We start from the raw sequence: 22,854 nt of genomic DNA on the forward strand, positions 1-22,854 counted from the left end.
TACACTACATGACAGGTGAAGGGCTCAGCAGCAGCTCTAGGATTGGTGCTGCTGTTTGCCTCTGCTAAGTCTTAGGGGGAGCACTTAGGAGCCAGGGAGCTAAGTCTTAGGGAGTGCACTCAGGAGCCAGGGAGATGCCTTAGGGGGAACACTCAGGAGCCAGGGAGCTGGCTTAGGGGGAGCACTCGGGAGCCAGGGAGATGTCTTAGGGGGAGCACTCAGGAGCCATGTGCTACTGCTGCTGCTTCCTCCCTCCGAGAGCCTTCTTGTTAACCAGGGGCACTCTTTTTCATGGAGACTGGGCCCAAACTCTACTCTGCCCTTGACCTCCATCCCCATCAGTCCCAGCTGGAAAAACAACCAGGCAAGGACTTATGGCCTGAGATCTTTCCTAGATTAGCCCTGGGATCATGTCAGCTCCTGTGGGGAGGCTAAATGGAAAAGACCCAAGTCCCGAAAGGATTTCACAGCCAGCCAGGTCATAAGCCTCATAGCAAGAGAGTCACCACAGCCCTACCTTATCCATCACACACTATCAGGGGGTTAGTGTCTGAAAGGTACTTTCTGAGAGTCACTGGTAGGGACCCCACTTCTCTAGTTAAATACAGCTTCCTGTTTGCAAACCCAGGAAAGCCGGGTATCTGCTGCCTGAACCCCCTGGAGCGGAAACAAAACAGGGCGGCCACTTGCTCAATGGTCTAATCGCTGCAGGGCACTTAGCGATTAGTCTTACCTGTCCCTAACAACACCTGCAGTGAGTGCTATTCTGAGTGCCCTTGTACAGATGCACTGAATACAGAGCCCACACTCTCACAGCTGCTACCTCTCAAAAGGACCTTAAGCCTGCCATGGCCACTGCTTTGATGTAGGATAAGCTACAAGGACACAGAAAACTGTGAAGGCCTGAGGCTTAGATCTGCACCATGTGGCTGGCCTGTGACAATTACTCTAGCACTGGGACAACACAGACTCTGGATCAAAGGGTCATGGGCCACAGGGAAGCAGTGAGCATAGGACTCCCAGGGTCAGACTTTCCATGTCTCAGATGACAACAGAAGACCTGCAGTGATCTAGGGTCCTACCCATGATCATAAGGACCTCTCTCCTAGGCAAAAGGCCACAAAAGGGCAAAACCCTAGTGGTGGTCAGTAAGGCAGAGCAGGGTTCAAGAGTGAACAGTTAGGCTGGGTAGTGACAGAGAAGACCCATCCTATTCCAAGAGGCCTCCCTGTGTCACTGCCGTATGTATAATGCAGACTCCTAAGCCAAATCCTACCCAAATGCTACCTTGGGCAGAGCTACCTGTCCTTCCTACCTGATGAGCAGCACCCACCATGCAAGATTCACCCTAAACCAGGACAAGAGTTTGGTTCTTCAATCTTGTCTGTTTTGTTTTGTTTCTCTGTGTAGTCCTGGAACTCGTTCTGTAGACCAGGCTGTCCTCAAAGTCACTGATCTGCTTGCCTCTGCCTCCCTGTTGGGATTAAACTGCCAGGCTCAAACTTGTCTTGTAAGACAAGGTCTACTGAGAAAAGAGAGGAAGCAGCAACCAAGAGTCAAGCCCACTTACCCTACCACAGCCATGTCTCCAGGTGTTGCCTACAGAGACCATGCCCACCTATCCTACCACAGACCACATCCACCTTTCAGTATGAGTCAACCCTGTCAGTTATCAATCCACAAACCAATCGTCTAGAGAACTGAACCTCAAGTCCTACACTATGAAGCCCTCTTTGAGAAGTTCCCCCAAAGAATCCCCAGTGACAGGTCGAGAAAGCCATCCTTCCACCCTTCCTCCCTCCCTCCCTCCCTCCCTCCCTCCCTCCCTTCCTTCCTTCCTTCCTTCCTTCCTTTCTTCTTTCCTTTCTTCCCTCCACTTCCTCCCCTCCTCCTATATCTAAATTGAAATGTATCTACTCCCTTCCTCCACCCATATAGGTGTAAAGTGTATGCTGCCCCTCCCAAGGACCTTCCCTCAGTCTTCACAGGCAGGGAGGCAGGCAGGCTGCAACAGGCCCCTTGGATTCCCAGCAGGAGACTGGAGCCAAGTCCCACACCTCTCTCTTCCAACAATGCCCTCAGTAGTGTGCCCTCAGTTTGACCCAAAAGGGGATACCCCAGGTGCCCAGACATAGCCAGTGTCTCTGTGTTGTCCTCAGGCCTTTTCTCACTGAGACAATTAAAACCCACTTTTCCTTCCACAAAAGATTCCCCCAAAGAAGAACACCCTGGGGCCTTCTGGAACTCTTGCCCATGATCCTGGAGAGACCTCCAAGAATTGGCCACACTCCTTTTAACTGTCCCACACTGGTGGGCAAGCAAAGAAGGCAGGAGAGGTAAAGAGCATACTTGGGACAAGCTCTAGGTCTGGCATGTGGTGAGGCTGAAGACTGAAAATATTCTGGTGCCAAAGAGCTAATATCACCCTTTCACCTGTTGCCCTTCACCCTACACTGAAGAGCAGAAGCCCCACAGTACCATACCTACCCAGCGGCACAAAGAAAATGAGTTGGGGGTGTTCCAAAGGTAATTGATGTGTAGGCCCCCATGGGGGAAGAATTCATCCAGCCCCTTTGCACATGGATGGCAGTCCTTCCCCAGAGATGACAGTACAGCCTCCATCTGTTGGCCTTCTTGGCCTAACATCCAAAACTCTCAAGATCCAGACAGCCAAAGAACCTTTGACCTTCCCCAGAGCAATCCCAACTCTGCTTTCAGAATCTCCCTAGAGAGGGTGCCAGGAAGAAGCAACAGAGAACAGGCACAACTTTTCCACTCAAACAGGGAGAGGAGCAGTGTGAACTTCCTCAGAGGTCTCAAGCAAGATCCACAAACCACTGGGCTGTGCTCTCCCCACGGCTCGGCACACACCCCATACCATACTTACTTCCTAAGTGTTCACAGAAGTCCCGTTTTTTTGCCAATCTGTTCTTAAAGCTACACACACACCTCTGAGGTTCTCAGGGGAGGGAGGGGCTCTGAGGAGGTGCGGCTTTTTGTCAGTCTCTGTGTGTTGCTCATGGGCCCATTCCACCCATTCCACGCCTCCTAGAGTTTCAAGGGCCCTGAGTCCCCAGACGCTCTCTGGGGAGTGATTGTGTTCAGTGTGAGCAATGTGTTCTGGAGAGGTTGTGTGAACAATGTGACCGGAGTTTCTGGGCCACCCAAACCCAGCTGGCTCAAACTCATTTTCCCTGGAGAATCCATTTTCCCACCACCCAAGAGCAGCAGCAGCCCTGGCTGCCTGGGAGGCAGCAAGACCAGGGTTGCTAGGAAGGACAGGACTGTGGTTGCCATGTCAGTGGGGTACTCCCACCTGAATTCCAGAGGAAGCCTGTCTGGGCCTACTAACTGAAGTCCAGAAAATTCAGCTTGGCCTTGGAAGGGAAGGAAAGCCCCTGGCACCCTGCTTCAGAGGGAGGAACATCTCCTACTTCCTACTGCCCCTGCCCCCACAACCTAAGCCTGTGTTTATCATGCTTTTCCTCAAACTGGGAAATCCCAAGACCCTCTCCCCTCTACACCAGCCCAATCACAGCTTTCAGGATCTACACTGTTTCAACTGTTTCTGATCCCTCCATTGTTGGCCAATCGATGCCCCCACCGTCGGCATCTACATCTCAATCCTTGGAACCTAAGCACCCTGTCCCACAAAAGGTCCTTCACATGTTCAAATAAAGGATTTTGAGGAAGGGAGGTTATCTCGGGTTAGCCGAGTGAGCCCAGCATAATCATAAATGGGACCCAGCAGAAGCCTGAGTCAGAAGTCTACAGGATGAGAAAGGGAAAGTCAGAAACTCAGCCCAAGAGATGCTACACGGCTGCCTCTGACCACAAGTCAAAGGGTACAGCAGCTATCTATGAAGAGCAAGGAACACAGCCCCACAGGCCCAGACTAAATTCTGACCTCCCTAATTTGAAGATTGGAGGGTCGGGGAGTGGAGAGATGCCTCTGTGGTTAAGAACACTTGCTTGTACAGAGGGTCCAGGTTCAGTTCCCAACACCTTGTGTGGTGACCTCATACACACATTCAGGCAAAACACTCATACACACATTTAAAAAAAAATCGAAAAGAAGTTTGATGCTTGGTGTGTGTATATGTGTGTGTGTGTGCAGAAGTAAGAAACTATTATGCTTCTTTCCACTCTAATGACCTTGGGTGTCACTTGACACACTGGTCCATGAGGTTGACACATGCAAGTGTTTCTTCTTGGTCTGTAACAGGCCAAGATACCAGTAGGTGCTCAATAAATGCCCCCTGGGAGAACTCCAAGACCATACCTAGGACACCTCTCACCACTCCCACAGTCAAGAGAAAGCCACACAGTAGTTGAGATCAAGATCTGAGCTAGTTCCTCCTGGAAGTGTTCACATTAGTCACTGCCAGCAAGAGTCCCATGAGCCAAGATACATCCAGTGTTAGTGACTGATCATTCACCCCAGCAACCTCGTCATACTTGGCTCCGCAGAGGCCACCCTGCCATGCCACAGACTCAGTGATCAGTTATAAAAGCCTGGAGGAAAGGCGAGAGCAGTCAAGTCTAGACACAGGAAAGCAGTGATAAGGCCTCCCTATAAATATCGCCCCCCCCAAAAAATAATTCAGCCTACCAAGACATTTTACATACCAAGAGGGCAGTTACTTTTGCTCACAGCTGGGGTTAGTCAGTATAGCTTCTGGCAAATCTTGTCATCTTGTAGAAAGAGATACCAAGTACCAGGAGAGGACGCAGCCTTGCAGGGTCCCAGAAGGCCAGGCTAGAGGCAACTGCAAACCTACTTAAAGTGCCTAGGAGCCACCACTTCTCTCATCTCTAGGTTTAAAATAAGCTCTTTTTAATTTTGTAAGTTGGTTATATGTATATGTGTGTTTTGACTGCATGTATGTCTGGGCACCACTTGTGTAACTGGTGCCCATGGAGTCCAGAAGAGGGCATCGTTTCCCCTAGAACTATGGCTGTGAGCCAGCTGTAGGTGCTGGGAACTGAACCCAACTCAGTGCTCTTAACCACTGACTGAGCTTTCTCTCCAGCCCCTCATTTCTAGGTTTAAAGGGATTAGGAGGACTAGCGGTGTAGCTAAATGGTAGAGCACTTGTCTAACATGTACTAAGTACTGGGTTCAATCTCCAGCACACACACACGCACACACACACACACACACACACACACACACACACACACACACACACACACCATTCGTGCACAACCACTACTACCTTTTAGCAAACTTCAAGGTTGGGGCTCCAAGGCTCAGTCCTGAAAAATTTCACATTAGTCATTGCATCTCCCCAACCCCACCCCCACCCCCATTTGAGGAGCTACTTGCTTTGAGGCCTAGAAGAGGCTGGTAGAGAGCTAACCGAAAAAGAAAAAGAACCATACCTTCAGAGCTATAGTATTTGTTATTGAAATAGCTTCAAAGGCACAGAAGCACAGTGGGAGTCTATTGGGGCCTGCAGAGTTCTCAGCAGCAAAGAGACCTGAGTGCATGAAACAAGTTAAAATGCACTGGTTCATACCACAGGCCTTGGAACCAGGTAGACCTGATTTGAAGTCTAGGTCCTCTACTTTCCCACAACTATATGTGGCCTTCAGCTTCAAGTTGTCCATCAGCAAAAGTGGTTATAATACTATCAACCTCACCAAGACCAGATACAAGCAACCTGCACATCAGCACACAGGAAGACAATCATGAACCAGAGAGAGAACGCTTGCTCCAAAAGCACCAAGATGAAATATTTTCCTGACTTAGACCTTATTTTTTACCCACCCATATCTCAAATTATGACTCAGCAGGTAAAGGCTTTGCCATCAAGTCAGATGACAATGAATTTGATATCTGGAACCCACACGGTAAAAGAGAGAACCAACTTCCTCGAGTTGTCCTCTGACTGCCATGTGATGTAGCCCACATGACTACACACCACACACACACACACACACACACACACACACACACACACACCCCACAAACACACATGTGCCCATGCACAAAATAAATAAATGTAAAATAACAATAATAAAAGTTCAAATCCAGTAAACCAGCTTGTCCTATCCCTTCCCACTAAGTCAGAGTTTATCCATCTAGGGTCCCGACACAGTTCAGACCATGATCTCACAACCTCACAGGAACAGTTCGGCTGATTCTCAACACCAGTGCTACTGCAGCAGGACACATTCCTCAGTGCTCCATAAGGTGAGATGGCAGAGTTGTGGGGAAACACCATCCCAAGCAGAAAGACAGCCAAAGTATCTCGGGAACAAAAGCACAAATAAGTGACCAACAAATCCTTCACACTGGTCCTTGGGTGTTAAGTACACTTTCAGATGGACCTCTGGGACAGGGGACACAAGTCAGCACAGCAAGGAAGAGAACCAGTGTTCCTAAATCACAGGGAATATCAACAGAAAGAAACAGAGGAGTACAAAAGAGCCCAGGACTGTAGCCGGCTGTGGTGGCTTAGATGCGAATGGCCCTCCGAAGCTCAGAGAGTTGAATGCTTGGTTTACAGTTGGTAGAGTTGTTTGGGAAGGATTAGGAGGTGTGGCCTTTGTAGGAAGAGGTGTGTCACTGAGGGTGAGCTTTGAGATCTCAAAACCCCATACCAGGCCCAGCTTTCGTCTCCCACCTACCTCCTGCTCCAACCTATAAATCAGATGTAAGCTCTCAGCTACTGCTCTAGTGCCCTGCCTGCCTGCCTGCCTGCCTGCCTGCCTGCCTGCCTGCCTGCCTGCCTGCTGCCATGCTTTCCGCCATATGGTCGGTCATGGACCCACTCTCTGAAACTGTAAGCAAGCCCCCAATTAAACACCTTCTATCATAAGCTGCCTTGGGTATGGTTGTCTCTTCACAGCAACAGAACAGTAACTAAGACACCAGCATCCCTCTGGAGGGGCCCTACCTCTGCACCTAATACACTGGATGCACCTCCATGGCGACTGTCACTCAGAGATAACAGGGGCTGCCCTCCTAAGCTGTGAGCTTCAGAATTCACTCACTCAACAAGCATTTACTCAGCACCTACTCTGCACAAAGATACTGTGGCAGCCATGTGGGAGACATAACAATGAATCACACACTGACCCAACTCACAAGAGCTTGCTCTATTTGGAGAAACAAGTGCATCGATACCAAAAGGGGATAAAGGGACCGCACGGGGCTAGGGGACAGCTCAGTGGTGGAGTGCTTGCTACCATGCTCCAGGTCTTGGGTTCAAGGCTTTGTGCCGTGAAGGCAAAACAAACATCCAGAGAGTGGAGTTACGAGATGCACAAGAGCTCCAGAAGGCCGCCAGCTTAGGAAGTTAACACTTCTAAGCATGATGCCAGGTCCTGGAGACACTAAAATAAGTGACACATTGCTCCTGTCTTTGTGGAACCTGAAGTCTAGAAGGAAAAAAAAAAGCATGTATATAGATTATCTCCATAACAATGCCTTGAGTGCTAGCACAGAAATGAACAATGCATAAACAAAAGATGCTAACAGAAGTACACCTGGGACCTGCGAGCTTTGCAGGAGGAGGTGTGGTTTTGGCTGAGTAACAAATGATGAGTAAACCAGGTGAAGAAGAGATCTGAAGGGGTCAGAAAAGTCAGACTCCAAAGGCCCTGGGATCCTGTGTGCCCTGGGGACATACGACTTGCTTTGTGGGAAATGACAAGGGCAGGTCTGGAAGATCAAATACCGGGACAGGTGAAAACAACTCCAGGAGATGAAGTGGGAAGATGTGCCCTGAAAAAACACCACTTGGGACACCGACTGCAGCTATAGGTGTCCCCAGGACCAAGAAGTGCTCACAAAGAATGCAGAGGCCCAGGACCTAGTGACTTTGCACGGATTTCTAGAAGGGGAGACAGAACATGGGGCAGGGCGCAGAGATCACTGGCGAAAAAAGAACAAGACCTACTGCAACTCACATGCAGAGGGATGGTGTGTGATCAAGATCAAGGTGACATGAAGCAATGCATAAATTAGGTGCTTCCAAAAAGAAGGGAGAAGGGCTGGGACGCAGCTCAGTGCTAAAGTGCTTGCCTGTTAGGAAAGCCTGGCTGTGTTACATAGTACCACAGAAAACCAGACAGAGGTAGAAGCAGGAAGATTGGAAGTTCAAAGCCATCCTTATCTACCTAGGCATTTAAGTCCAGTCTGGGCTATATGAGACTATGTTTCAAAGGGGGTGGGATACAAAGTAACTGTAGGAGCTATCACCCAACCAGCCTGATACAATTCCTGGTGACCTGAGGCTGTTACCCAACAGGGACCAACCACTCAGAGTTCAAGTCTCAGCTGAAGGGAATCTCCCTCTGGCAGTAGGGGCCCATAGCTCTCGCCTGGGCTGAGGGAGGGCCCATATGAATCTTAACATCTGAGGGTGCCCCCACGTTCCTTTCCCACGTGTCAGAACTGGGGGTGAGGTTGCTAGCACGATACCTACCCCAGTTTTGGCTCCTTTTAAATTCTAAGCATGAGCCTTGCAGGTACAGAAACAAACATGCAAGAGAAGCTCCTCCCCAGACGATGTGGTTTAATAAAACCACCAGCTTTCTCTCCCCTGGCTTCTCCACAACACATCCCCCTTCCTTTGCTTGGGCCTTAGGATCCTAGCCCAGGGTTAGGGGAGTGGCTTTTCCAAGGCAGACCTTAGGGATTCACACACAAGTGCAAATCCTCATGGGTGGCTAGGTCTTCATATCTGGGACCTCACACACTTCCTTACGGTGAAGTGCTGCAGCCCCAGACTGTCCCCTCCACTCCAAGCACCTGCTCCCATCCCCCAGTCCCTCACAACCTGACCAAGAGGCCTCAGCCGGAGAAGACTAAGGAAACTCATCTAACCAGTTTCCTAGGAAGAGAGGAGCCTTCTCCCTCCTAAGAACACACAAAGACCAGAATTTCGACAGTTCCCTCATCTGTTGCCAAAACCCAGAGGATACACAGTACACAGGACAAGGAGAGGCATAGCCCCAGGTGTAGTCTACTCCATGAAGAGGGAGAAACAGTGAAGTCCTCACAAAGATCTCTACACTGGCTCCCTGCACCTGCTGCCCAGAGCTACACAAATGGTAGGTGCTGGCCCCAGCCAGCCTGGCACAACCATTAGGGTACCCAGGACCCACCTTTCACCTCCTCTACTAATGGTGCCACTTGATTTCGTTCAAAACAAACCACCTCCCATGGATTCTGGGAAAAGGAAGCTTCAGGAAGACGTAAGAGATTACGTTCTCCCCAGTGTGCACATTATGTGTATGGGTATGAGGGCAGTGGGGTCACCCAAGATCTTCTCTGTTTACAGGAGAGGCCTCCCCAAGCAAAGCACTCCAAAAGCCACAGGACTGTCTGCCTGCTTCCCAGGCACATGACCAAACCTACTGGAAGCAGCCAGAGCAAGGTAAGTAGAGGCTACTCATCTACACCTGAACCAAGTATGGTCCTCCATTTCTGAACCTCCAGGGGAGACTGCCTTGTGCCCCAAACCTGTGGCTGTTCACGTTCCCCAGATGTTACCAGGCAAGGCTTAGAGTCCCACCTTCACCCCACTTGAACCCCCTTGGCCTGGGTCCCAGAGGGTACCTACCGCTTTCCTCAAAAGGGCTCCCATCCCAACACAAAGAGGAATACTGGGAAGGTGGCCAGGGGTTAGGGAGCTGCATTGTATCCGAAGTACGGCAGCCCAGTAGTTAACAGGCTCGGGCTGGGCAAGCAGCAAACTGCCACCAACAGCCTCGGGAATTAAAGTGCCCGCTGCTTCCTGTGAAACCTCGTCAATAAATGTCCTATTCAGAACCAGTTCCGCGTGTGGGTAATACTTGCTGCATTTCTCTCATTCCTGATTGCTGGGGGACCCACCATGGAACTGCAGCTTCCCACCGCAACTCAGCAAGTTCCTGATAGGTGAGGACCCAGGCCACCGCCCCAGGGGGTAAGCACCATGAAGCTGAGGACCACAACTATCTCCAGAGACTAAGCACATGGGATACTAAATGCAGGAAGTCAAACACTGAAGAATCAAACAAAGCCAGATCAGTCACCAGCACAACAATGCTCCATTTATGGGGCACCTCCCCCTACTCAGGCCCTCACAGCCCAAGGCTATTAACCCTTCTATCCTCACAACAGCAAGTTGGAGGGTGGGACACTAGACACCAATATTATCCTTGCTTTACGGGTCAGGCAAAAACTGTTTCCAGATACCAAACTAAAATCTCAGGCAACGTTTTATGAGGGCGTACCAGGCACTGCTCTGACACATTCGCTAGGCAGTTTCCCAACACAACCCCACTCAAGGCCATGCAGCAAGGAAGTAGGAAGCCAGGGTTTGTTGGAATCCAGATCTCTGTGCAATTCATTCATAGGCGACACACACCTCCCCCTCCTCACACACAGGACCCAGGAGTGGGAGCCAGAAAGGAATCCTGGTGGGCCATCCCTCAGGTCCCCTCATGGAATACCTTATTTGTTTGTTTGTTTATTGATCCTTTTAAAGTTAACATTTGGTTGGGGGAAAGTTCCCACACGGTGTGACAACCTCAGAAAGAGGCCCAAACGGAAGTCACCTGGTAATTCCTAACTCACCTGCTTCCAGAAAGAAATCACTTGGGAGACCAGCAAAAGACGGGGGGGGGGGGGGGGCGGGGGTGTGGCTGCAAACAGTGTCATTCTTCTGCCAAACACACTGCACTTAGTGAGAGACAAGATCTCTAGATCTCTGTGAGTGTCCTGCCACTATACCCCACTCACAACCACAGATAGGAAGTCCAGGTCTTCCAGGGTGTGCCCTTAGTGTTCTCCAGCTCTTGTCAACTGTGCTGGCAATCGCCAGAAGGTGGCTGATGTGGACGAGTGTGAGGGCCATGTGGAGAGGGATGGTATTCTGCGGGTGACTGTGGTCAAAGGGAAGAGGTGTGCTCCTGGCAGAGACACAGATACGGACTTGGGAGTCCAGGGTGGGGGTGTAGCTCACTTGCCAGCTGCCTGGCCATACTCAACCCAGCTGACGCTACAGAATGAGGCTGAACTGAAGTAATTTCCCAGCAGTAGAATGCTTGCCTGGCATGTGGGAAGCCCAGGATGCAGTCCCCCCAGCAAACGAAGAGGATCACTCTGTTTGAACACAGTATAAATCATATGCTAGGAGCTGAGGACATAGCAACATGAGCAACACAATGCTTCTTCTTGAAGACCTGAGGTGACAGTGGTGTAGATGGCCACACCAGTAAACAGTTGACATATTTCACAATAGCACTAAGTGTCAAGTGGAAGAAAAAAAGAAAACAGGAAAAGTAGTGTGACTGGTGGATGGGATGTTAGGTAGAGGGGTGGGGTGAGTTGTCTCTGAGATGACTGTTGAGACGACTGTTGAGACACACACAGCAAACAGCAGCCAGACAGGCAAAGCCTTCATTTCTTTTCCCCTACCCCACCTCAACCATCTACTTCCATTCATGACAAGCCCGGACCTCATCATCACCAGTAAATACAATCAAATATCTTGCTTTGAAGTGCCTGTCTCGCTGCATCCCATGATTGCAAGGAACTGGCTAGATGGCTCCATGAGTAAAGGCATTTTTTTGCTATGCCTGATGACCTGACTTATCTCTGGGACCTACATAGTTCCAGAAGAATCAACTCGTAGAAGTTATCTTCAGAATTACACATGAGGGCCACAGCATGAGCATAACCCCCCCCAAACATACACACACACACACACACACACACACACACACACACACACACACACACATATAATATCAGCCTGGCTTACAGAATGAATTCCAGGCCAGCCAGGTCTACAGTGAAACCCTGACTCAAAAAAAAGAAAGAGAAAAAGAAAGAAAAGATCATAAGAAACTATGGGCAACTCTTCTATGCCAATGAATAAATAGTATAAACAATGCAAATTCTAGAATAACACAAACTACTGAATGATTCAGGAGGAAACAAAATCTGACAAGACAGACAGGTAGCAATTTATAAATTTAAAAATTAAAATGAAAGCCCAGGACTCTTGAGGACTTCAATGGTAAATTATGGCAAACGTTAAACCATACCAATTATTTACAAACATTAAAAAAAAAAGGAAAGGAACCAACACTTCCCAAATTTTGCTATCAAGACCCACATAAATAAGACCCCGATTGTAAAAGGTAAAATTATCTCTTTCTAGATGGCAAGACACACAGACAGCCTAATAAAAGATTTCAGCAACATTAAGAGGACACAAAAATCAATTCTAATAACCCAACACGTATGAGGCAGACATGAGGTGGGGGGGGCGCATGGGACAGTACACTGGAAACCAATCTGTACAACAGAGTAAGCTACAGGCCAGCCTGGGCTACACAGCAAGACCTTGTTTCTTTTGTTGTTGGGTTGTTTGTTTTTGTTTGTTTGTTTTTTAATTTTTTGAGAAAGGGTTTCTCTGTATTGTTTTTGAGACTGTCCTGGAACTCGCTCTACAGACTACGCTGGCCTCAAACTCCCAGAAATCCACCTGCCTCTGCCTCCTGAGTGCTAAGATTAAGTGTGCCACCAACGGCCCTGGCAAAACCTTGTTTCTAAAAAGGACAAAGGAGCCGGAGAAAAGGCTCAGTGGTTAAGAGCACTTCCTGGTCTTGCAGAGGGCCTGAGTTTAGTTCCCAGCATCCACCATGGGCAGCCATCTCCAAGGGCTCTGACACCCTTGTCTGGCCTCCAAAGACATCCAACACATGACACACAATGAGGTGTGTTCCTATACAACACTGAAATGTCTGGAAATGTAATTAAGAAGACAACCCAGGGTAGTGAGATGGCTCAGCAGGTAAATCACTTGCTACACACAACTGATTAATCATAGTTCAGTCCCCTTGGACCCTATAGTAAAAGGACTGAACTGCAGGTTGTCCTCTGACCTCAAGCAGTTCAATAAATAAATAATTTTTAGACTTATCAGTGTATTATTTTAAGTGTATGGGCATGGGGTCTACATGTATACACAACAAAAGAGGGCGTTGGATCCCATGGACTATATAGTTAGAGATGGTTGTGAGCTGCCATGCGGATGCTGGAATTTTAACTCAGAAGATCTGGAAGAGCAGTCAGGAGGTCTCTTAACCATTAAGCCATATCTCCATAAATAAATGTCTTTTAAATGGGGGCTGGGGGAAGCATGCACACCTTTAATCCCAGAAGCAGGAGACTCTCTGTGAGTTCAAGGCCATCCTGGTCTATATAGTGAGTTCCAGGATAGCCAGAGCTATGTGGAGAGACCTTTCCTCAAAAAATAAAAATAAAAAATTAATAAATAATAAACATATAAAAGAAAAAATATAAGACTGATACATTGATAGAAACTAAAATACTATTGAAAGAAATTAAAGAGCCAGGCGGTGGTGGCGCACACTGTTAGTTCTAGCACATGGGAGGCAGAGGCAGGCGGATCTTTCTGAGTTCAAGACCAGCTTGAACTACAGCATGAGTTCCAGCACAGCCAGGGCTATACAGAGAAACCCTGTCTCAAAAAAAAAAAAAAAAAAAAAATTAAAGAACATCAAATGAACAGATAGTCATTGATGGTCTATCCATATTGAGCACTTAACACTGTTAAAAATGGCAATTCTCTTTTCTGGCAACTCCTGACAAACTGAGCTGCAGATTTAGCTCTCCCAATCCCTGCTCCCTCCAAAGCACAGTCATCAACACTGCACTATCCTCACATAAGAACATATAATCGGAAAGAACAGACTAGAGGACAGAAATAAAACTTCATTTACAGTCAATGGGTTTTTAACAAGATAATTCAGTTTAATTGGTGGGGTCGTGTTAGAGAAAGCAGGTCACAGAGAGGCAGAGGCAAGTGAATCCCCAGGAACTCATGGGACAGCTAGCTCAGTGTGCACAGCAGTGAACAAGGAAGGGACCCTTCCTTAAGCAAGGTCAAAGAGAGAGAACCACATCCAAGGTTGTTGTCTGACCTCCACACTCTCACATATGAGCATGCACGCATACATACACGTATGCACACTCACACAGAAATATTTTTTTAAATTAAACATGGGGTTAGCATAAGACCCAACAATCCTACTCTTAGGTAAATCATTAACATATGCCCACACCAAAATGTTTATACATTACATAACCTAATGTTCACAGCAGCATTACTCACTTTTAAACTTTATTTACTTATTGGCAATGCTAGGGGTCAAACCCAGGGGCCTTGTGCAGCTAGGCAATTACTACTGAGCTACAGCCCCATGCAACAGCACTGCTCATAACAGCTAAAGAACTGAAACAGCCTAACAAATAAATGTTTTCTAAAGCCCGCCTACCCCATTATGATACTGGCAGTGGTGGTTCACAACTTTAATCCCAGCACTCTGGAGGCAGAGGCAGGCAGATCTCTGTGAGTCTGAGGCCAGCCTGGTCTCCAGAGTGAGTTTCAGGAGAGCCAGGGCTACACAGAGAAACCCTATCTCGAAGAAAGGGAGGAAGGAAGGGAGGGAGGGAGGGAAGGAAGGGAGGGAGGGGAAAAGGGAAGGAGGGAGGGAGGGAGGGAGAGAAATGCCCATCAGATGGTGAGTAAATGAACAAAATATAATATATTCACACAATGCCAATTTTTTTCTACTTCTTTTTTGTTTGTTTTTAGAGACAAGGTTTCTCTGTATAGCTTTGGAAACTGTCCTGGAAGTGTCTCAGTAGTCCAGGCTAGTCTCGAACTCACAGAGATCTGCATGCCTCTGCCTCCCAAGTGGTGGCGCCACCACTGACAGGCCGCCAAATTATTTAGCAAAAAAAAAAAAAAAAAAAAATTGCTTTCTATAACATGGCACATGTTAGGAGACACTGATGAAGTGAAAACCTTAGGTCCAGCAAAGGAAGCCTGTCATAAAGAAAGACAGTATATGTAACTCCATTTATGCATCATGTCCAGAATAAGCAACTCTAAAGAAACAGGAAGTATTTCAGCAGCTGCCTAGACCTGGGAGCTGGTGAAAATAGGAAATGCCTGCTAATGGAAATAGGTCTTTCCTTGGGAGTAAGGAAAATGTTATAAAATTAGACAGCAATGGTTGTACAACTCTGTGTCTATGCTAAAAAATAATGAACTATATACAATGTGTATGGATGTTTTATTATATATGAAACATTTGTCAACGAAACTCTAAATAATAAAGAAAAGAAAACATTAAAGACAAGCCAGTGGGTAAAGTATAGACAATCCAGTAAGCAATAGGGGAAAATTGTCTAGTGTTTGTAAGAAAAAATAAAATCATTTCTGTCTCACAAGGTTGACATGGTTACACACAAGGTTCTTGAAGCACTCAGTGACCATGACTGAGAGACCCAGAGTGAAGCTTAGACATCAGAACATATGCTAAAGCTTTCTTGTCTTGTCAGAGCTGAAATCAGGAAATACATTCCAAGTACATTTAAAATGGGGCTATAGAGGGTAAAATCTGTAACATTTTTATTCCTATAAGAAATGAGAGAAATAGCTAGGTGGTGGTGGCGCACACCTTTAATCCCAGCACTTGGAAGGCAGAGGCAGGCGAATTTCTGTGAGTTCGAGGCCAATCTGGGCTACAGAGTGAGTTCCAGGACAGCCAAGACTGTTACACAGAGAGACCTTGTCTCAGAGGGGGGGAAAAAAAAAAGAAAAACAACCAAATAAATAAATGATAAAAATATGAAAACTTAATATTCAGGATCATTAGGCACCAAGACCACACAGTTCAGTTCAGCACCCTCGGCAGAGCTCAGAACCCAAGGGAGAAAATCCTGTGAGATAGGTGAGATGGCAGCTCCTCCCTGTCATTTTCTAGCCTCACAAACGGCTAGTAGGTGCAGAAGATGCTTGGGAAGCAGAGGCAAGCACCACCCTGGGGTACCTGTGGTCCAAACCCAGGCTGACCCCACAAAGACAGGACAGAGAACAGTCCAAAACACCACACCTGTGGTTTCAAAACACTGGGAGAAAGTTCAAATCCTGAGTTAGGGGTGTGGCTGAGATGGATAGCTTTCACAGCAGGCAGAAGACCCTGGGCTCATTTCCAATGCCACCAAAAAAAAAAAAAAAAAATTAAAGGGTAAGAAAAGTTCAAATTTTATCTTTGCTAAGTGTCAGCAGAGATCCTGGGCAATTCATTAGACCTTGACAGGACTTGGGAGTTGTGAGATCACTGCCCAGTTCTCAACATCTCTTAAGATCCCCATCAACCTGACTGGAATCTTTAAAAAGATGTTTTACACTTCCTTGCCTCCCCCAAACGAAGTTAAGGGTGTATAGCTTCCCCTTTTCTTCATGAGTCAGGGTCACAGCTGCTAGCCAAGCGTCCATCGCCTCACTGATGATGCCCAGGTGGAAGGTGTGTCAAGCCATTGCCTGCAAACAAATGACCCTGGGTCCTTCCGCTAGGACGGGCTTTTCCTGGTGTTTCTGTTTCAGCCTTCTCTCATTGCCAACTCACTGCTCCATGGTTGTTTTTCTTTCTGTTCTGGCTTCCTCACAGCCCTCTCACTTGCTGCTGCTACCTATCTGCAATGGGCTCAGACACAAGGCACAGGTTATGGACAGACATAAAACAGGCCCTGAGGAGGCTGCCGTGGACTTCATAGGCATCTCAACCTCTGGCTGTATGCCCTTCTTGGCTCTGTGCACTTGAGTCAGATTGGGAGGGAGGCTGCCACACAGCTGGGAGTGGTGTCATGGGATATTATGGGACATATATTCAAAGCTGTAAGCACACCCTGCTGTCCTCTTCTGGCCCAATTTGCATGGTAGTAAACTCTGCAGCAGGCCTGGGAATATGGGTCCCAGTGACTCTGGTTCCCTTACACTTTTTCAAGCTGCAAGAATACCCGGCTGCCTGCATCACTGCCTTGCCAGGGAAGGTTAAAATTGGAATCTTATGTCCTGATCACTTACTTTAAGACAAGAACAGATCATTTGTAAACCAGGCATGGTGGCTCATATCTGTAATCCCAACACTTGGAGGATGAGGCAGGAAGACTGTAAATTCAAGGCCAGACTGGAGATTAGAGAAACACAAACAAAAGTGAATATGAAAGCTCCATTCCTAAGGTTTATCACAGAGTAGCATAAAGCTTATTTGACAAGTATTTATTGTAATCCTACAATATACAGGCACTGGAGATGTAGCAACGACTTACATAGAGAGGCTGCAAGAACACTAGTTTCCCTTTCCCTACCACAAATATTTGTCATCTGTTGCTCAAGTCTCTGGTTTACACACACACACACACACACACACACACACACACACACACACACACACGAGAGAGAGAGAGAGAGAGAGAGGAAGAGAGAGAGAGAGAGAGAGAGAGAGACAGACAGAGACAGAGAGAGACAGAGAGAGACAGAGAGACAGAGACAGAGACAGAAAGATGGAAAGAGACAGAGAGAGAAAGGGAGAGGTGTCTTCATAGCCTTGAAAGTAAAAGCTATGAGCTTTTAAAAGAAAGTTTATTTACTTCTATATTATGTGTATAGGTGTTCTGCCTGCATGCACATCTGTGCACACATGTGTGCAGTGCCTGTGGAGATTAGAAGAGGGTGTCAGATTGTAACTGGAGTTATATACAATTGCTAGCTACCAAGTAGGAATCAAACCCAGGTCCTCTGGAAGAGCAGTCAGTGCTCCTAACCACAGAGCCATCTCTCCAGCCCCCAACCTTAAAAAAATAAAATAAAAGTCAGCAGGGCAGTGTTGGCACACCCCTTTAATCCCAGCACTCCAGGGGCAGAGGCAGGTGGATCTCTGAGTTCGAGCCAGCCTTGTCTGAGACAGAGCAAGTCCTAGGACAGGCTCCAAGGCTACACAGAGAAACCCTGTCTCGAAAAACCAAAAATAACTAAATAGATAAAAGCCATCTTGAGTACATAGAAACATACTGTCTCAAAAATTTTAAAAAGAATAGGAGAGCCAGAGTTGAAGTCAGTCATTAGAGTGTTTGCCTGACATTCATGAAGCAAAGTGTTCAATCCCTAGCATTGCATATGAGCCAGACGTGGTGTCAGGTGCCTGTAATCAAGGCAGTCTGGAAGTGGAGACACACCTGAAGCTCAAGGTTATCCTCAGTCATATGTGGTGGTCCCATGTTAGCCTGGGATAAAAAGAACAACATCAATTTTAAAATATGTCAATCTTCAAGCAGCCCTAGTACCTACTGAATTCATCTACAAAGATAGCACAGGATCAAGAGGAAAACAAACACTGATGTCTCAGTGGGTAAAGGCACCTGCTAGCAAACCTGAAAACTTGAGTTCAATTCCTGGGTCCTACATGGTAGAAGGAAAGAACTCCCATAAGCTGTCCCCTGAACACACACACACACACACACACACACACACACACACACACACACACACTACACAAAAGAAAATGCTATTTTTTCCTTAAGTCTTTTTCTTACATTCCTCTCTCCCATCTCAACTCAGACTCCAGCAATCAAAGAAATTCCTAGGATTCTCACTATGTTTCTAAAAAGGCTGTAGTACCCAGCACCTTCCAGAACCCTGTTCAGTTTGTGTTCAGCTCTAGAGGCTGTTCAGTGTGGAAAAGGAGTCTTCCTAGACCTTGACATTAGATATAAGCATTCTCACCAAATGCCAGCCAAAACAGCTATCCAGGTATTGGTCTCCTTTTAACTTGCTTTCTCAGATGGCAACCGATCACCCAGTGTGGACTCCACCCCTCCACTCTTCCCACGGTACTGAAGCAGATGAGACCACCATGCCAGGATTCCTCTCCGGTGGAACCCCAGCACCAGCCCGCTGTGCCCTATAGATCAGGCTTTGTACTCTTCCCGGTTCTATATGAGAACAAGGATGAGTGAACCCCTGTGTTCCTGCTCTCAGGGAGCTTTTAATCAAAACAAGCCAACAAGGCCAGGCATGGAGGCACAAATCTCAGTGCTTGGGAAGCAGAGGCAAGTAGATCACTCCAAGTTTAAGATGAAAATGGTCTGGGGGGGGGGACTTTTGGGTCAGCCAGACCCTGTTTCAAAGGGAGAAGAGAACCCAACAAATCAGTTAGCAAGTTATGCTGGTCCCCAGACATCAGAGTGGTTAGCATCTCCAGGGTAGCCTCCTGCTGATCACTGGACCCAGTTTCTTTCTTTTGTGTACTAAAGTCACAAACATGCTCGAGGTACACAGGGCCCTCTTTCTAACTTCCTCTATACCAACTGACAGTCTCCAAGAGTTCCTTCATCACAGGGCGGGCCTGTGCATGCATGTGCCTGCCTGCAGCGGCTTCGGAGGAGTGGTCTGGCTGACAACCACTTCCCTAGGCCTGGCCTCTCCACGGCACATCTTTCACTTCCTGCACAGGAGCAGGGCCCCCAGGAAACCGCTGGCCACAAGCTTTGGCAACAGCATTTTAGATTAAACCCCTTTGGAGGAGGATGGTTGGTGGCTCTAGCAGAGAGGGGAAGAGACTTGTCACATGGGTTGGGCGGAGACAGTTTGGATTTGCAATCCTCAGAGTTGAGATTTTCAGAGCCCAGGAAAGAGAAGCTGGTCTAGATAACGTCACAAGGTTCTGCTACTTTCTGGGCCAACAAAATGGCTCAGTGGATAAAGGCATTTTCCACAAAGCCTGATGGACTAAGTTTGATCCACAGGCCCCTCGTGGTAGGAGGACTCCCACTGGCAACTTACTCTGGTCTCTGGAGAACCCTTAGCAAAAGTCTTTGCAGTGTGCCTCAGAACCACCATCAGACTGCCTGTCATCTTTGCACATTCTCCTTGAAGAGCCTGCTACAGTGGACACCCTCTCCTTTCACTCCCTTACCCTTGTTCTTGATACAGCCCCACCCCCAGCATATCACGTCTATGCCGAGAAGGAAGATGGAGAGTCTTCAGGACTGTGAGGCCAAGTGAAAAGGCTAGGGGCAAAGGTGTGATTCACCAGCTGATTGGACGCAGGGGGATTCCAGAGCGAGGCAGGCCATAGCTGCCCTGGGTCACCCTGTCTATCTGAGGGACAATGGCCAGCACACATCCCTACCAACTGAATCCAGGGTAACAGAGAAAGGCTCCCGACTAGATTGACGCAAACTTGATTGAATTCCCTGCTCCTTCCCAGTACTTAAAATGCAAATGAGCAGATTTCTCATCCAGAGTCCCTAGCACTGACAGGAAATATCCGCTGCTACCTCTGCAGAATTCGGTTAGAGAAAGAATTGACTGCACAGCTAGCTCTGCGGGGCTCACTGAACACAGCAGACGCGTTATCTCACTGTTCATTCTCTCATGTGGTAGGCACGATGACTCACTCCGCTTTACAGGTGAGAAACAGACTCAAAGGAGTTTAGTCAACAGGCGGCTGCAAGGCTAGGAAGTTGTCAAGCTGAGATTTAAATCCAGGTCGTCCCAACTCCAAACCCCTGATCGGACCTGGGTCTCAAGAGACAGATGTCCAGAGTGCACAGAAAATATCTCCCCAGGCTGATGGACTCCAAAATCCCTTCCTTAGGGAACTGTCAGACTTTCCTGTTAACTCTAAGGCCTGTCCAGTGACCCATCTTGTTTTCTTCTGCCAACTGCCCCCAGTAGAATTCAGCTCCACCGGGTCAATAATTACTAAAAACCATACTTTGTTCCCTGCTGTGTCCCCGATGCCCAATAGTCTCATGTAGACGATGTTAAATAATAATGGGTAAATAGTAAAATAGACATAAGATGTACAGGCATAAGGAGGGAAAGATGAGAGAGGAGAGTGAAGGACTATGTAGAGACAGTGTTGGAGGTCCCAAGATGGGCCTGTCAGGTCTGTTGGACCCTGGGGACTCCTCCTGAGTTTTCCCACTAGCTTCCAAACCCCCTGACCTGGAGCTCCTAGAAACTGGGGGAGGAGGGTAATGAGTAAGGCGGGCTACAGTCCTTGAACAAAGGCCTGTGGACATGCAGCTGGTCAGAGAGGCGGGGCAGGGCAGTGGCCTGGGCCAGAGAGACAGCCCAGGATGGCGGGACTGAAGTCAGCCTTCAGCACAGCTGCAAAAGCAACACCCCCAGTACAACAGAGGACAACTTCACAATTAACCCTCCAGGGCCAGTCACAGCTGGTAGCAACCTCCCAGTCTCGGGACCAAAGGCAGGCGGCACAGGGTTCTGAGAGTGGTGTGAGAGTAGTGAGGTGGGCCTTACATCTGGGACCCACACTTCATCCCCGTCCAGGTCTGGTCGTCTCTCAGGCCATGGCCTTTGGCCTGTTCTGGTGTAAACACAGTGACCCTGAGATAGCAGTGGATTTGGTAAGGTCAATGTTTACCCTGAGACTAAGATATTACATGCCAGAGAGTAAGCTGCCACCGCTGGCTCCTGCTGTCCAACGTCTCCTGCATTACACACGGGGGCATAGCCAGCAAACACTTAAGGGTCTCTTGTAGCCACTACACAGCGTTCCTTTTTTTATAGGAATTTATGGTGCACTTCCCACACAGGCACCTTCTTTTGATCATTACCACATCCCCTATAAAGAAAAACAGGTCCTCTGTATGGAAACTGAGTCAGAAAAGATAAGTGAACTGGGGAGGGGAGTGGGGGAGGAATCTGGCCACAGGCCAGTCATGTATTCAGAAAGCCTTGATGTAAGCCAACAGGGCCAGCATTAAACCTCCAGCAAAAACCCACTGGACTCTCAGTCAGTGGCCCTCCCACCCTCATGGCTGTGCTACCTAAAACAGACAGACCAGACTAAGTGGAGGGGTGAGAATATCCCCACTTCATTCCCAATTCCCAGCACCATGTGGGTTAAGTCTGGAAAGGGAGGACCAGTAGAGGCAGCAGGCTTGTGAAAAGTTTGTGTACAAACGGGAGATGGGGGTCTGTGAGCCATCCAGTGAGCCCAATACCATACAGGAATAATAATAACAGAATAGTAGACTTCCTGGTGTTTAGTCCCTAGGTTTTTATGCTGAGCTTTCATGACACAAGATTCCAGTCTAGCAAAGGAAGGACTGGAAAGGAACTCTTCCGGAAGGCCAGACACAGCAGGAAGCATCTTCTTCTCCCTCTCAAGGCTGTCATTATACTCCACGCTAATTATTTCTTGAGCAAGGGCCATGTGACTGGAATGCGTGAAGAGGCACAGCTTGGAAGACTGGGAACCCCAAGACTCTGTAAGGTGCTACGGTGCCGGTAGGTTCTGGGGGATCTGCAGAAAAGTCTAATACCCCCACACACATCTACCAAGAGTTTGATGATTGACTCTGAAATGGATACTCTTACCCAGTCTTTAACACCACCCCATAAAGCCACTTTTCTCCACCCTACAATCATTACATTGCTCGTTCCGTGGTTTTTTTCCTTTGTTTTCAAAAGTAGCTCCAGAATAAATGTTGCCACTGAAGCAGCATCTTGAACAACTGAAGCTTGCAAGCCTTGCCAGAGATTCCCAAACTGAAGGTCTGAGTGAAGGGTGCAAACAACCAAACCAGTTGAAGGAGGCGGAGGGCTAGACTGTTAGGGACAACCAACGAGGGGCTCTAGGCTTGCAGGTCCTGGACACTCTGTTTCTGGCACCACTCTAATCCGCCTAAATAGGCAGCTGGATTCCCAGGAGCAAGCACGGTGTGGCACCAACCCGGAACAGGCTGAGTACCTAAGTCTGTACCCTTCTAGAAGGGCCCACAGTCCCGAGCAAGCACTAATCCACTGGCGCCAGTGCACACAAGGAGAATGAGGTGGCGAGAACGTCGAGGGCTGCCCGGATTTCAAACTCTGGGAAGCCACCTATGCTGCTCTGGTTTCCGGGGTGGGGACAAAAAGTGACTCCCCTTACGACCTTCCCGCGCTCCAACCTACTCAGAGTGTGTCCGAGGAAACCCTGGACCAGGTCCTCATC

The 22,854-nt window shown here is 48.1% G+C and overlaps 1 protein-coding gene across 14 annotated transcripts in view; it reads right to left on the minus strand.

Moving 5' to 3' along the window:
• Plekhg3 (pleckstrin homology and RhoGEF domain containing G3) overlaps positions 1-22,854 on the minus strand; it is a 42,766-nt gene that overhangs the window by 19,582 nt on the left and 330 nt on the right. The window lies entirely within an intron of this gene.

Source organism: Cricetulus griseus, chromosome 5, assembly GCF_003668045.3.
Source record: "Cricetulus griseus strain 17A/GY chromosome 5, alternate assembly CriGri-PICRH-1.0, whole genome shotgun sequence".
In the NCBI taxonomy this organism is placed as follows: Eukaryota; Metazoa; Chordata; class Mammalia; order Rodentia; family Cricetidae; genus Cricetulus; species Cricetulus griseus.